The sequence below is a fragment of the Mya arenaria genome, chromosome 7 (assembly GCF_026914265.1).
Source record: "Mya arenaria isolate MELC-2E11 chromosome 7, ASM2691426v1".
In the NCBI taxonomy this organism is placed as follows: Eukaryota; Metazoa; Mollusca; class Bivalvia; order Myida; family Myidae; genus Mya; species Mya arenaria.
This window is the reverse complement of record NC_069128.1, coordinates 62,734,246-62,748,994: the sequence shown is the minus strand read 5'-3', so window position 1 is coordinate 62,748,994 and position 14,749 is coordinate 62,734,246. Positions and strand designations below refer to the sequence as shown.

Sequence of the window (14,749 nt, the reverse complement as noted above, 5' to 3'; positions counted from 1 at the left end):
ATTTTCGTCAAGCTACGCCCCTGGTAGTCGAAAGGTTTATCAATCAAAAGTTATGAATGTTATACATGCGTATGTATTGATTTTGTATAAGAGTGTCACTTTAATAGTTTTTAAGAGACATGTAATATCAAATTTCTAAATAACAATTAGTTAAGACCAGATAAATGAAACCATATCCAATAGACAGAGCTGTAGGACCACTCTAGATGTCATTCATCGCAAGCATCGCGGCACTTACGAATTGCTGTAATTTGCCCTTTACAATTCCATTAACAATTTTCTACCTAGATATCCGAGGATACCCGATATAGGCGCGCGCGACACGGGACCAGACGACAATCTCGCGCTTGTGTTCGGCTGATATAGAAGTCTGGAATTTACTGCCATCGATTTACACGTAACGGTAAGAGGCTTGTTTGAATTACCGCTCCGCTTTTCTCTTATAAATTATCCGCAAGACAATTTGTTTGCTATGCAATCATTGAACCTTCTTCTGCAATTGACATACGGACTGCAAGTATTCAATCAAATAATGTATTTATTTTGTGGCGTCATAAAGTTCTTGCAAAACAATTCTAACATAAAGGAAATGGTGACTGTAAAAATAATCTAAGAAGTTCGACTGTATAGAATGTTTCTTGTGATCCCCATAATTTTGGTGCGCAATATTTTCAGGTTATAATAACTAGTTCTCTGACGATACAATTGATTTGTAACCCTTACATGTATTTATAAAAAAAATCGTAATTTAATAGTTTCGTGTGATTTTTGCCAGCGGGGGAAGGGGGGGGGGGATGGCACAAGGACCGTGACCCCCCCCCCCCCCAGTTGAAGTTGGCCGGCAAATGAACACTTAAAACACCTGACATGTTTTCTATCTTTCCTGATATATTACCCATTTAAACGCTGATTTATACACATACATTGTGTTTTTCTCGTATATCCACTGAATAAGATGTATAAAAGTCATGATTATTGAATGAAGGGTTTAAAGTTTAACTACTTTCTAAATAATGAATTTATGGAAAATGTTAACTACTGATAACAAGATTGTAACCGTGTATTCTACGGCTGAAAAGGCAACGATATTAAATGATTGGTGAGTGCTTAAAGATTTACTGTGATCTACCATCGGCTAACAAGGTAGAATTATCGTGTTGTTGCACCTTTCTTTAAAATTTAACAAAGTATTCGTCATAAGAAAAACTGTTTTCGACATTTATTCATCGTTTTCAGTCAGTTGAAATAATTGTTCCAATTGTTGTAAATCTTATTTGGGAGTAAGAGTGCATCTTTAAATGCATCAACCATTTTATATGGTACATGTAATTCTAATACCCCAATAAAATATTTGAGGGAATTTGTCGCTTGTGCTTGAACAATTTCTGGTGGGGTCGAGCGCCGGTCCCCATCCTACCCCACCCCATTGAAATCAACTGGTGCATTCCATTATTGTCATATTATGATAAAAAAGTGTCCATAATGATTTATTTTTATATTGTTATTTTCTTCTATCTAGCAATTGAATGTTCTAAATATATCAATTTCTAGAAACTATAAAATACTCTGGCCATAACATTGATGCAATATACCATTTCTTTGCCACCCCTGGGTTGATATGCCTTCCAATGAATATCGGTTTAATAACGTGTCCGGACTTTATTTCGGAATTAAGATGACACACGGAGAAAGATTGCATCGGCGCTTAACGACAATTTGTATAATTTCTTAACGGACCCCCCCCCCCCCCCCCCCCCCCTCTCCCAGAGATATCTGTTTCTTTTAAAGCTGCACTCTCACAGATTGACAGTTTTGACTTTAATTTGAAGTTTTTCTCAGAATCAGCTGATTTTGGCATCAATGCCATCAATTCAGTCATATGAGAAAGCTCGCAATAGAACATACCTCAATTGCTTAGAAAACTACCTAAAATACAGCCATTAGACATCATTTTTCGAACATAAATATGAAAAACCGCGATCTGAGGTTTTTATTATTGTCTTATATCATTGGTTTTCAGACATTTTCGCAAAAACGGGCTAATTCTAAGACCAATAAATCTGATAGAGTGCAGCTTTAAGGAACATAATTATGGTAAGAACCCTGTGGCAGACATGGCAAAAACAAACCAACAGCCGTGGACCTTTCTCATTCATCAGAGGTTTAACAATGATAGAAGAGGTACGCATAGCATCATCACTATAGTGTACGAGAATGCCGTGGGTGTAATTGTACCATTTTTGAGAGTTTTTCATTTCGTCTCTATAATAACTACCATATCGGAACGATAACACGTAGGCGGAGTTCAACTGTGCAATAACTAGCGTAATGATAAATAACAATGCTTTTCACGTTGGGTTTGGGTTTTGAAAATGGGCATTATTCATGAAAAACAATTTTAATTTATTGTACTTTTTTGGCAGAAGATGAATAAATAAAGTCACAGAGTGACATAATAATGTCATGCTCACTGCACATATTCACAAACGTCTCAAGTCTGATTTTGAGATTCCGACTTAAAAACAAAGATCAAAGTCAATATGGGTTCTGGTTCAATCTAGTACTCAGACTCAATACGTTAGTCAGTATGGGTTCTGGTTGAGTCTCAGACTCAATACGTTAGTTGATACGGGTTCTGGTTGAGTCTCACACTTAATACGTTAGTTGATACGGGTTCTGATTGAGTCTCAGACTTAATACGTTAGTCAATATGGGTTCTGGTTGAGTCTCAGACTTAATACGTTAGTTGATACGGGTTCTGGTTGAGTCTCAGACTTAATACGTTAGTCAGTATGGGTTCTGGTTGAGTCTCAGACTTAATACGTTAGTCAGTATGGGTTCTGGTTGAGTCTCAGACTTAATACGTTAGTCAATATGGGTTCTGGTTGAGTCTCAGACTTAATACGTTAGTCAGTATGGGTTCTGGTTGAGTCTCAGACTTAATACGTTAGTCAGTATGGATTCTGGTTGAGTCTCAGACTTAATACGTTAGTCAGTATGGGTTATGTTGAGTCTCAGTCTTAATACGTTAGTCAATATGGGTTCTGGTTGAGTCTCAGACTTAATACGTTAGTCAGTATGGGTTCTGGTTGAGTCTCAGACTTAATACGTTAGTCAATATGGGTTCTGGTTGAGTCTCAGACTTAATACGTTAGTCAATATGGGTTCTAGTTGAGTCTCAGACTTAATACGTTAGTCAGTATGGGTTCTGTTGAGTCTCAGTCTTAATACGTTAGTCAGTATGGGTTCTGGTTGAGTCTCAGACTTAATACGTTAGTCAATATGGGTTCTAGTTTAGTCCCCCCCCCCCCTGTTTAGCTTGCGCAAGTACATTGTCGCAGTTGCTATGTCATAAACTGCCTGTCTGAAATGCATTAATTTAAAGAAATGTTTCACAAAGGACTGTACTTAAAATTATTTACAATGGAGCTCCATTCCATCCGTGCAAACGAATGTAAATAAAACTGTTTACTATGATTCATCGTTTCCAATAGAACACTTTGATGGTTAAATTCTATCTCATTTAATTAAAGAATTATCTAGCCTCGTTTGATTCGACTACTGCTATTTACGATCCGAAATTGGAATATTTTAGCGACCATTTTCATTAATTATTCACCTTATTATACAGATAGGCGTTTTTATCCGGAGTAATTGTCGGCCGTTTAACATTCTGCAAATGTGTTTTGTACTGAAAATCTTTCTTGCACGAAATATGAATTCCTGGATTTTATTGAAAATTGTGTTTACTTTAAAGAAACACCAGCTGTTTTTGTCGTATTTTCTACAATATTTTGTTTAGAAGTGCGAAATCACTGATCAATAAAAGATACATGCAATGTTTTAATACACGTATTTTGGTGGCTTTTGTGGGCAATGATCCTGATGCTATATTACTAGTTGTTTTTCTGTCTGTCTTTTACAAAGAAAAGTATGCAATGGACATAGTATCGTTATCGGCGGTGGAGACGGCGGCTACGTCCTTGTACAAACATTTAAACCTTGGCCATCATTGCTAATATTTCTACTTAAGCCCAATAATTTCTACTGAAAAAGGTGTAAAATCAATATTTCTTTTTCTTTCCATTAAGTGCTTGACAATTGATAGGAAATGGTGGAAAGGCAGACCTTGAATTGACACAAAGTATAAAGTAACAATATAGCTCTTCAACCGTAAAGCTGCACTCTCACAGATTGAACGTCTTGACAACTTTTTTTTTTACTTTTTTGTCTAGGTACGAGCCAACTTTTGCGAAAGTCCATGGAAACCAGTTATATAAGACTGCTGATAAAACTATTAGATCGCAGATTTTATATTTAAGTTAAAAAACGATATTTTATGCAATTTTCTTAAACCGTTAGTTAAGCCATAAAACATTAACTTTCGAACGGAAATATGAAAATCTACGATCTGATTTTTTGTCAGCAATTTTATATCATTGGTTTGCAGAAATATATGCAAAAATTTGCTCTTTCCAAGACAAAAAATAAAAAAGTTGTAAAAATGGTATATCTGTGAGAGTGTAGAAGGGACTCATTTTTTTTTTAAATGGACTCGTTCATTTTTTTTCTTAAATGGATTCGTTCATTTTTTTAAACGGTCAGACATAAAATGTTTGGAGTTTGCATACAATACATATTACAATGATAGAACATCATCAAAAGTAAAATGTAAAATTAAAGTTGTTTTGTTATTGATTTTTTTGGGAGGGGGGGGCTTTATTTTGCCAAACGGTGTTAGTTAATACGCCGATGAAAAAAATGGCTTGATCTAACTAAATTCTGTTAAAATGAGTATTTTCCAATTGCTGTTTGGAGTTTGTTCATAAAAGTAAGTAAATTAAATTAATTTGAAAAAAAATGTCAAGTCGTTACCACCATTAAACATGCGGGTCCTTTTAAAAAGTCTCGCTCATGTTTTGTAAAAGGCACTTTTTTCTAACGAAAATAAAGTGTGGCAAATTATTAGAATTTTTAAAACAACTGACAACTGGAACCTTTTAACAAATGTTGATATATGCTCAAATATTGTCTTTGAAGGTCGCCATTTTGAAAAAGTGAAAGTAACGTGTTACAACAAAAAGGTTATTAGGTGAAACTATCCCGCTGTTTCTGTAAGAGTCCTCGTGGGCGAGCGGTTTTGTTGTCTGTTTTTTCTTGACTATATCGGCGTGGGTTCGCTCTCCACCAAAACCTTGTTGTTTTAATATTTAATTGCAATTTTTCTGCATGTCGGTATTAAAGAGTAAAATAATCTTAAAATATTAATGTTTTCAGATGCATTATCGTGAAGGAGAAAAAAATGGTCCAAAAACATGAGCGAGTCCCTTTAATTTAATTATCACTAATCGTCGAATACGATACCAGTGTAAAATGGCTTTCAGAATATGTCCGTTGAATCACTAAATTTCTTAAAGATGCACTCTTACTACCAAATATAATTTACTACCACAATTAATACAATTGTTTTAATATACCAAAAGGAATGAATAAATGTCGAAAACAATGGTTCTGATTCGAAAGAAAGGTGTAGAAAACTCGGTATCTTTAACTTAAGAAACGATAGTAGATCGCAGTAAAGGTTTAAACACTCACCAATCATTAATATTTTTGCGTTTTCAGCTTTTACATGGACAATCTTGTTATCAGTAATTTATATTTCCCACAAATGCATTATTTAGTTAGTAGTTAAAAGTTTATCACTCAAAATTTATGTCTGTAATACATGTGTTTGTATTGATTTTGAATAAGAGTGTCACTTTAAATGCTGATATGTGATGTTTTTAAGAATTTTTGTACGAAATTGTTTTCAACAAATCCCAAACCATAGTGACCAGCAAATTACGTAATTAAGTTTAAGCCAAATTCTAAATTGAATATCCCATTTAAGATAGATTACATCCTTAATATGGATGAACGGTGATATGAGAATTAAAAACGTATCAAACTTCTAATGTTTTGCATAATTCTATAAGGAAGTATAGGAAACGAGAATATAAGATATCGAGGTTGTTTAAGCGGCTTATGATAAGATTAATAGCACTTTAAGTGTCGGATTATCTAAAGCTTTATCGGTTTGTTGCGATATTAAGTTTGCATACGGATGGGTGAAAGCGAAAAGGTTCTATCTTCTTCTCTATTTAATGTCACTTAGAACCTTTTCGCATTCACCCCTCGATAACAGCCTTGCACTAAACTACAGCCGTACAGGTGTAATTAAAAGTATCTATTATTATAATTTAAGTATTGTATTATCCTTAATACGTTGCCTGTTTTGTCATATTCCGATAATTGTGTGGCGCAGGAAGGTTTTCCATTAAAGGTAAACCGTGATGTCGTAACAAGAGACCAGGACGTCCTTATTGGGAGCTTCAATTTTCAATTGAATGAATTTCTTATTTGAGGTCATACGGATTTTTTTGTTCAGATATTATTTACTCCGTCATAGATTAAATGTAAGCAAAGATATGAATTTAAAATAGATTTGGCAAAACAGATATTTCATTGTGGCCTCTTGATATACGCGACAATTATTATCACGGAACTTGTGCATCAAACCTTCAAAAAAACTTAGTGCAAACTGTTTTCATTGGACGTAAAAGCAAAGCACAATTTAAGTGCGATTTGTCTGGAAAAAAAACACACTGTGGTTCAGTGTAATTTTATACCTTTTAAAGTCTGATGTTCGTGAATGGAATATTAGGGCGAGATATTGATCAAGGTGTATCGATCTCTTTTCAGATCGCTTGTGATATCCAGCGGAGTCGCTAACAACTTGGAACAGGGGCGAGTGCGGCCATCACTGTCACCAGGCGCTTGGAAAAGTTCGTCAAGCGTTTCTGTGACTTGGCACGAAGAATACAACCGGAAGTAGCTGAGCGGAAAATGTGAATAGACATCGTGTGTGTGCAGTTTTGTGTCGAATATGGATTGAAAGTCTTTTGAAAAATGAAACTTGTTTAACCCGGGTCTTTAAGTGCGGCACTGAGTCCATTTAGAGTTCAAGGATTGATGGCCGTGTTTTATAGACAATGAACAATGAAAATAACCGTTTAAAGAAATAACTGAAGAAAATCTATTCGGTTTGAAGTACAACGGATCAGAATTAAGGCTACTTTGGCTATTAATTTGGCATCACTAAAGTCCTGCAACTTACAAAACGTCGAAAGTTGCCGTTTAACATTTATCGTCACTAATTAAGTAATTACCTACATAAACCAGCTTTATTCACTGCACTTATTTGCTAAGATTAGTCTCTAATTGATAAGATTAACTACTGATATCGTTACTATAGTAATCTTGTTATTGGATCATCAACATATGTGTGTCATCGTTAGTGGATTATAACATATAAGGGGTTTTGTTATTAGATCACAGAACAAAGCTGTTCCGTTCTTAGGTCACCGAAATACGTGACTGTGTCATTGGATCACCAAAATACGTGACTGTGTCATTGGATCACCGAAATACGTGACTGTGTCATTGGATCACCGAAATACGTGACTGTGTCATTGGATCACCGAAATACGTGACTGTGTCATTGGATCACCGAAATACGTGACTGTGTCATTGGATCATCGAAAAACGTGACTGTGCCATTGGATCACCAAAATACGTGACTGCCTCATTGGATCGTCAAAATAAGTGACACTTTATTGGATCTTAAAAATAAGTGAAAACGGAATCAATCTTAAAACAAGTGAAGTCTTTATTTGATTACGAAAGAGGTAAACTGGTTCTTGTATTTCAAATCTATCGAATCCCTTGAGTGACTCTAAAACAATGTCGAAGAGCACGGACACCGAGCAGGTAACCAAAGGAGAACGGAAGGAGTATCGCTGGGTGGCGGAGTTCCTGGCGGGACCGGGAGGCTATATGGAAAAAGCGGAAGTGGTTAGCGACTGGTTCCCTTCGTTAGAAAACGCTAAGGACGACGCATTGAGCCGGGCCACAAAGGAAGTTGAGTCATATCCTTACTCGCGCGGCAGGATATTGAAAATGTTTGTGGAAGATAAGGAAGGTGACGTCGTTGAATTGAGCAACGCTCGCCACATAACACGGGACCGCTGACAGGCTGGCGGCCGTGTGTCCGGTGTTTTTTGTATAATATAGTTGTGGTTTTAAACAAATTATATACGTATATGGGGCAGGTTGCATATGAATGATTTATGTTTGTGGATTGATTATAAGAGATGACAGTCTTGTTTCGGCCATTTAAACTAGCTAGTCCAAATATATTCGTAATAATCAGAGGCGTATGACACTCTAACCTTCTCACCCTGTGATCTCTGTACAAACGCCCCTAATAATATTTTCCCAATGGAAGGAGGTGGTGGGAGGACGTGGGCTCTAAAGTTTTCCAGGGTTAGATGCCCCAAATATGAACAAAGCACGAACGCCGACCATGTATATTTCTTGGAATCGTTCAAATTCTACCACCATGGCACATCGACGCCAGATATCAGTAGACCAGTGTGTTAGATACAGTTACCTGTCCTTCCAGTCAGATAAGTTGGATAGAATGGCAAGGTGCATAGGACGGAGACTTGTATTATACTAATAGTATTTGGACATTCATATTTCGGGCGGTGAACATTTTGAGTTTGTATAACGTGGGTTAGTTTGTTGTCGCTCTTTGTCTGTGCTTGATTGTTATTAATGCTTATGGACATCCCTAACAACGCTTCGTAATGTTTTTATTTATTTTTAGATATGAAGTTTGTACGTGTACGTATTCGGTGATTGATATAAATGATTAATGGAATTTCGCTCTATGAACGAGATAATACTGTGAATGTGAATTGCATCTTTAAAAGTCGAAACTCGCTATGCCGAACTGTTTTCTCGATGTTCTCGCTATGTCGAACTGTTTTCTCGATGTTCTGGCTATGTCGAACTTTTCTCAAAGGGTTTGGGTATAGTTTAACAATTTTTGTATTTCGGTTATATCGAATATTCGTTACTCGAAGTATTTCCCGAGGATCCAACGACTTCGACATAGCGAGTTTTGACTTTATTTGTATTAATTTATTTTTGCATTTTTTTCCAATAAATTGATTTATGTACAAATTAATAGTGAATTATAGTTATGCCGGTGCAGTGACCTCGATATCTCAATAGACTACCAGCCAATTGCGTTTCCAGCTTTAATGAAAGGATATATTTAATTTTTAGGTATTTTTGGCGAAGAAATTTAAATACAGAATTTCTCAATAAGTAAAAAAAATAACTAACAAGAAATCTAACTACAAATGACCTTGTTAGAGCTCTAAATCCTGCCGTACGATGTTTAAAACTTAAAATCTAGGTTGTATTACTGTCCGTATACTTCTTTTAAAGCTGCACTCTCACAGATTGACCGTTTTTACAACTTTGTTATATTTTTCTTTTTTGGCGTAAATTTGTTGACACCAGCGAAATAAGATTGCTGACAAAAGATCTGATCGCAGTTTTCCATACTTTTGTTCACATATTGACGTTTATGGCTAAAACCGTTACTAATGCTTTAAGAAAAATAAATTAATAAAACTTTTAGGCAGTTTTCCCATTAATTGAAATCAGTTTTATTGTGAGTCATCTAACATGACTGAATTAAAGGCATTGATGCCAAAGCTGATTCCAAGACATTTTGGAACGTCAAAACGGACAATCTGTGTGAGTGCAGCTTTAAGAACGCATTTCCTCAAGATTGAAATCCGTAGTATTATTGTAATTCTTCTCTTTATACCAGATATAAGGCAACGTAATGCGTTTCCACGGTCGCAGAGTTGAGACTTATGCACCAGTCAATTGTAACCACGCCCCCCAGGTCCGGGGGTATACCGGGATAGCCGGGGAAATGGGCCGTGTTTTTACCTTTCAGGTGGCCCCCGCAGTGCCAGGTGAATGCGGTGGTTTTGTCTTCGCACAAAATATAGTGTGTTTTTTTGTTTTGAAATTTTAATGCATTATCGTGTTTAACTCATAAATGTTTAAAACAAAACATAAACCATTAAACTGGCCCCAATTTCTCGAAACTTCTTAAGCTTAACAGGCATAAGTCGCTTATTTCAATTAGCTAAAATACATACTGAAAATGGATTTTGCTATATGAAAAATGGTTTATTCTGATAATCATACAGATTATTCCAAAATTATTTCTAAATATTCTTGACAAAGTAATTATAACACATTTTATAGAACAACAAAAATAGTGAGATTAGCTTAATCTTTTTATAAGGGACTTAAGAAGTTTCGAGAAATTGGGGCCTGGTCTTCAGACAAAAAACAAATTCGAGAAATTTTGGGTCTTTTTAACTGGGGAATTCGTGGCCACGTAGATATTAATGAAAAATAGGGTCAAAATCATTTATAAGGCGTTTTTCTTCATATGTACACAAATTCAATGTTGTTGTTTTTATTTAAGTCAAATGACTTAAACATAATAATGCATTAAAAATGTTGTTGTTTTTTCATCGACCTATATTGCGCCCATTTAAGTACATGTTGTCGTTGGATTGTATACATGATTGAACCTTCATAACAGTGTGAGAATTAAGGTACCCGATATACAAGTCAGCTTATATTGTTATCGAGCCATTGGCGATAATGATAAAATATGATGACTGGTGACCCCATATCATTTTGGTGGTATTTGAAAGGGTATTTTGCTTGCTTATTTCTATACAGTCGGACCCCATTGGTTCGATCTCCCTGGGACCGACGAAAATACCTCGAGCCTCGGGAAAATTCGAGCCAAGTGGGAATGCTTACCTTCAGAATATAGAAATCTGTCCTTTACATCCAGTTCGAGTAATCGAGGAATTCGAGTCAAGCGAGATTGAGCTAACGGGGTTCGACTGTATGTAAAATTATTTGTCAAATTTCATTACCGATATAGTGATTGCAGTTCGTAGTTTTGGTACTTATTTCAACTGTAATCGAACGTGAAATAACCTATTCTGCAATCTTTCTTGGTATAAAATCCTTGTTTGTAACATTTGTTTGGGTTTGATATTAACATATTCTTTCTTTACTCTCTAAACCATTTCAAACAATACCAAAACTAAAGGGTGACCTGGCATCCAAATTTCAAATAATTGTACATCGGGAACCGTGTTTTTAATTCATAATATGTCGTATAACATACATGTATGTGCATATTGTAGCGTGTATTTTTCTATAATTGTCATTTTATTACCAATTATGTGATTTTTGAATTTATTATTTCTGCTATAAAACTATGGTTTAGACATTTTAAGTCAATAAACATTATAACACCTGACAGTGTTTGATGTTGTTTTTATATAAGCAATATTAATCATGGCAAACTATACAGGTTCGTATCTGATTTAGGTCAATGTTCTCACCCCAGTAAAAAGTTACCGTATCTGTGAATTCCCCCAATACACTCACCGCCCCCTCCCCATCCCACATCACACAATACACTCACCGCCCCCTCCCCATCCCCCATCAAACACACTCACCGCCCCCTCCCCATCCCCCATCACACAATACACTCACCGCCCCCTCCCCATCCCCCATCACACAATTAAAACACACCGATGCCCATCCACAATATACACACCGATCCCCATCCACAATATACACACCGATCCCCATCCACAATATACACACCGATCCCCATCCACAATATACACACCGATGCCCATCCACAATATACACACCGATCCCCATCCACAATATACACACCGATCCCAATCCACAATATACACACCGATCCTCATCCACAATATACACACCGAATTCCATCCACAATATACACACCGATCCCCATCCACAATATACACACCGATCCCCATCCACAATATACACACCGATCCTCATCCACAATATACACACCGATCCTCATCCACAATATACACACCGATCCCCATCCACAATATACACACCGATCCCCATCCACAATATACACACCGATCCTCATCCACAATATACACACCGATCCTCATCCACAATATACACACCGATCCCCATCCACAATATACACACCGATCCCTATCCACAATATACACACAGATCCCCATCCACAATATACACACCGATGCCCATCCACAATATACACACCGATCCCCATCCACAATATGCACACCGAATTCCATCCACAATATACCCACCGATCCCCATCCACAATATACACACCGATCCCCATCTACAATATACACACCGATCCCAATCCACAATATACACACCGATCCCCATCCACAATATACACACCGATCCCCATCCACAATATACACACCGATCCTCATCCACAATATACACACCGATCCCCATCCACAATATACACACCGATCCCCATCCACAATATACACACCGATCCCATCCACAATATACACACCGATCCCCATCCACAATATACACACCGATCTCCATCCACAATAAATACTACACCCCCAACAACAAACACGATGACCCCACCCTGAATATACACAGTGCATCAAAACAACACGCATACCGCCCCCACACCTAAACAAAACACAAACCGCCCCTCCCAATGCACATGCCCCCTCCCACAATGCAAACACCCCCTCACCCCCCCAAAAAAAATACACTCACCGCCCCACCTCAAGTCATCACAATACACACTCCGCCTCCCCACAATTCACACACCGCCCATCCCCACAAATACACCCCCTCCAATATACCTCCCCAACAATACATGCACCGTCCCCACAATACACACAACATAATACATTCCCCCCAAAAAATACACAAAACGCCACCCCCTCCCCCATCCCCCTAGAAACACACCGACCCCCACAATATACTCACCGGCCCCCTCCACTATACACACACACCAGCCCCCACAATATACTCACCGGCCCCTTCCACTTTACACACACACCGGCCCCCACAATATACTCACCGGCCCCACCGGCCCCCACAATATACTCACCGGCCCCCTCCACTATACAGACACACCGGCCCCCACAATATACTCACCGGCCCCCTCCACTATACAGACACACCGGCCCCCACAATATACTCACCGCCCCCCTCCACTATACACACACACCGGCCCCCACACTATACTCACCGGCCCCCTCCACTATACACACACACACCGGCCCCCACAATATACTCACCGGCCCCCTCCACTATACACACACACCGGCCCCCACAATATACTCACCGGCCCCTCCACTATACACACACACCGGCCCCCACAATACACTCACCGGCCTCCTCCTTTATACACACACACCGGCCCCCACAATATACTCACCGGCCCCCTCCACTATACACACACCCTTCCACAATGCACACACCGCCGCCCCCCTAAGATACACCCCAGACACAATACACACACCGCCTCGCCCCCCCCCCCCCCACACACACACCAATACACACACCGCCCCCCCCCCCCCCAGACACACCCCACAATACACATAGTCCTCCCTTATATTTATAAATCGCACACAATTTTCATAATTTCGTGCTTAAGAGAAAACTAATATATATTTAAATCTGTTTTAAAGGGACTCGTTCACGCTTGATAGGGTAAGCCATCGAAACAGATAAATCCGTGTGAAATTCTCGATTTAGATATAAAACATCACCAAAAAGTTCAAGATAAAGCTCTGTCGTAATGCACCAGTCAATTGCAACCACGCCCCCCCCCCCCCCCCCAGGTCCGGGGGTATAACGGGGGTGGCCGAGGATATGGGCCGTGTTTTTACCTTTCAGATGGCCCCGCAGTGCCGGGTGAATGCGGTGGTTTTGTCTTCGCGCAAAATATAGCGGGTAATGGGCCTTACCTAGGGTCCTTTGGGTGCGGGGGCATTTGGCGGTGATTTTACCATCAGTCCGTCGCTGAAGGGCGGGGATTCTACCCGGGGTTGGCTGGACCGAAAGTCAAAGTCCCCGCTATTCCCCGGACCTGGGGGTCATGGTTACAATTGACTGGTGCATAAATAGTTTATAAAATGCTCTCTTTTGCAGATAACGCTACTGAAAATTCAATAATGTTAGACGTTGATGTACCTAAGTATGCTTAAACGAGTATCTGCCACTCATTTAAATATCGACTGCATGACAAATGTTCATATATTGGAACATAGTGTTGAATAATTAATGCCAAGAGCATTCAATTTTCAACATTCTCATTCATCAGATGTTTGACAATGATAAATCTAACAATGGTTGTACGCATATGATATCATCAAATCGATCTGGTGTACGAAAATGATAATCATTAGCACCCGTAAAGCTTTATATTACGGCAAAATTCAGCGTTATCTTATGTTCAATGTAATACCAAAACAATATGTTCTCTTATCTACACTTCTGCTTTCGTTTCATGAACGTTACAAACAGTGAGTTCGAAATGCACACATAATTTATGTTCGCTTAAAGCTGCACTCTCACAGATTGAAAGTTTTGACAACTTTTTTATTTTTTGTCTTGGAACGAGCCAATTTTTGCGAAAATCCATGAGAACCAGTTATATAAGAGTGCTGACAAAATAAGATCTCAGATTTTTATATTTAGGTTAAAAAAAATGATATTTTATGCATTTTTCTTAAACCGTTAAGCCATAAAAAAAAAGAAATATGAAAATCTAAGATCAAATTTTTCGTCAGCAATCTTATTTCACTGATTTGCAGATATATACGCAAAAATTTGCTCTTTCCGAGATAAAAAAAAATAATTGTAAAAATGGTATATGTGTGAGAGTGCAGATTTAATATCTGACCCTAAAAATGTAAGAGAGTCGCTTTAAGAGAGACCGAGGTATTCCGAATAA

At 38.1% G+C, this 14,749-nt stretch overlaps 1 long non-coding RNA gene across 1 annotated transcript; it reads left to right on the top strand.

Moving 5' to 3' along the window:
- The first annotated feature begins 233 nt into the window (after positions 1-233).
- LOC128240291 (uncharacterized) lies at positions 234-11,265 on the top strand. The gene is made up of 2 exons (XR_008262110.1): positions 234-403; positions 6,742-11,265. It is a non-coding gene; the product is annotated as an uncharacterized LOC128240291 (long non-coding RNA).
- Positions 11,266-14,749: the final 3,484 nt, after the last annotated feature.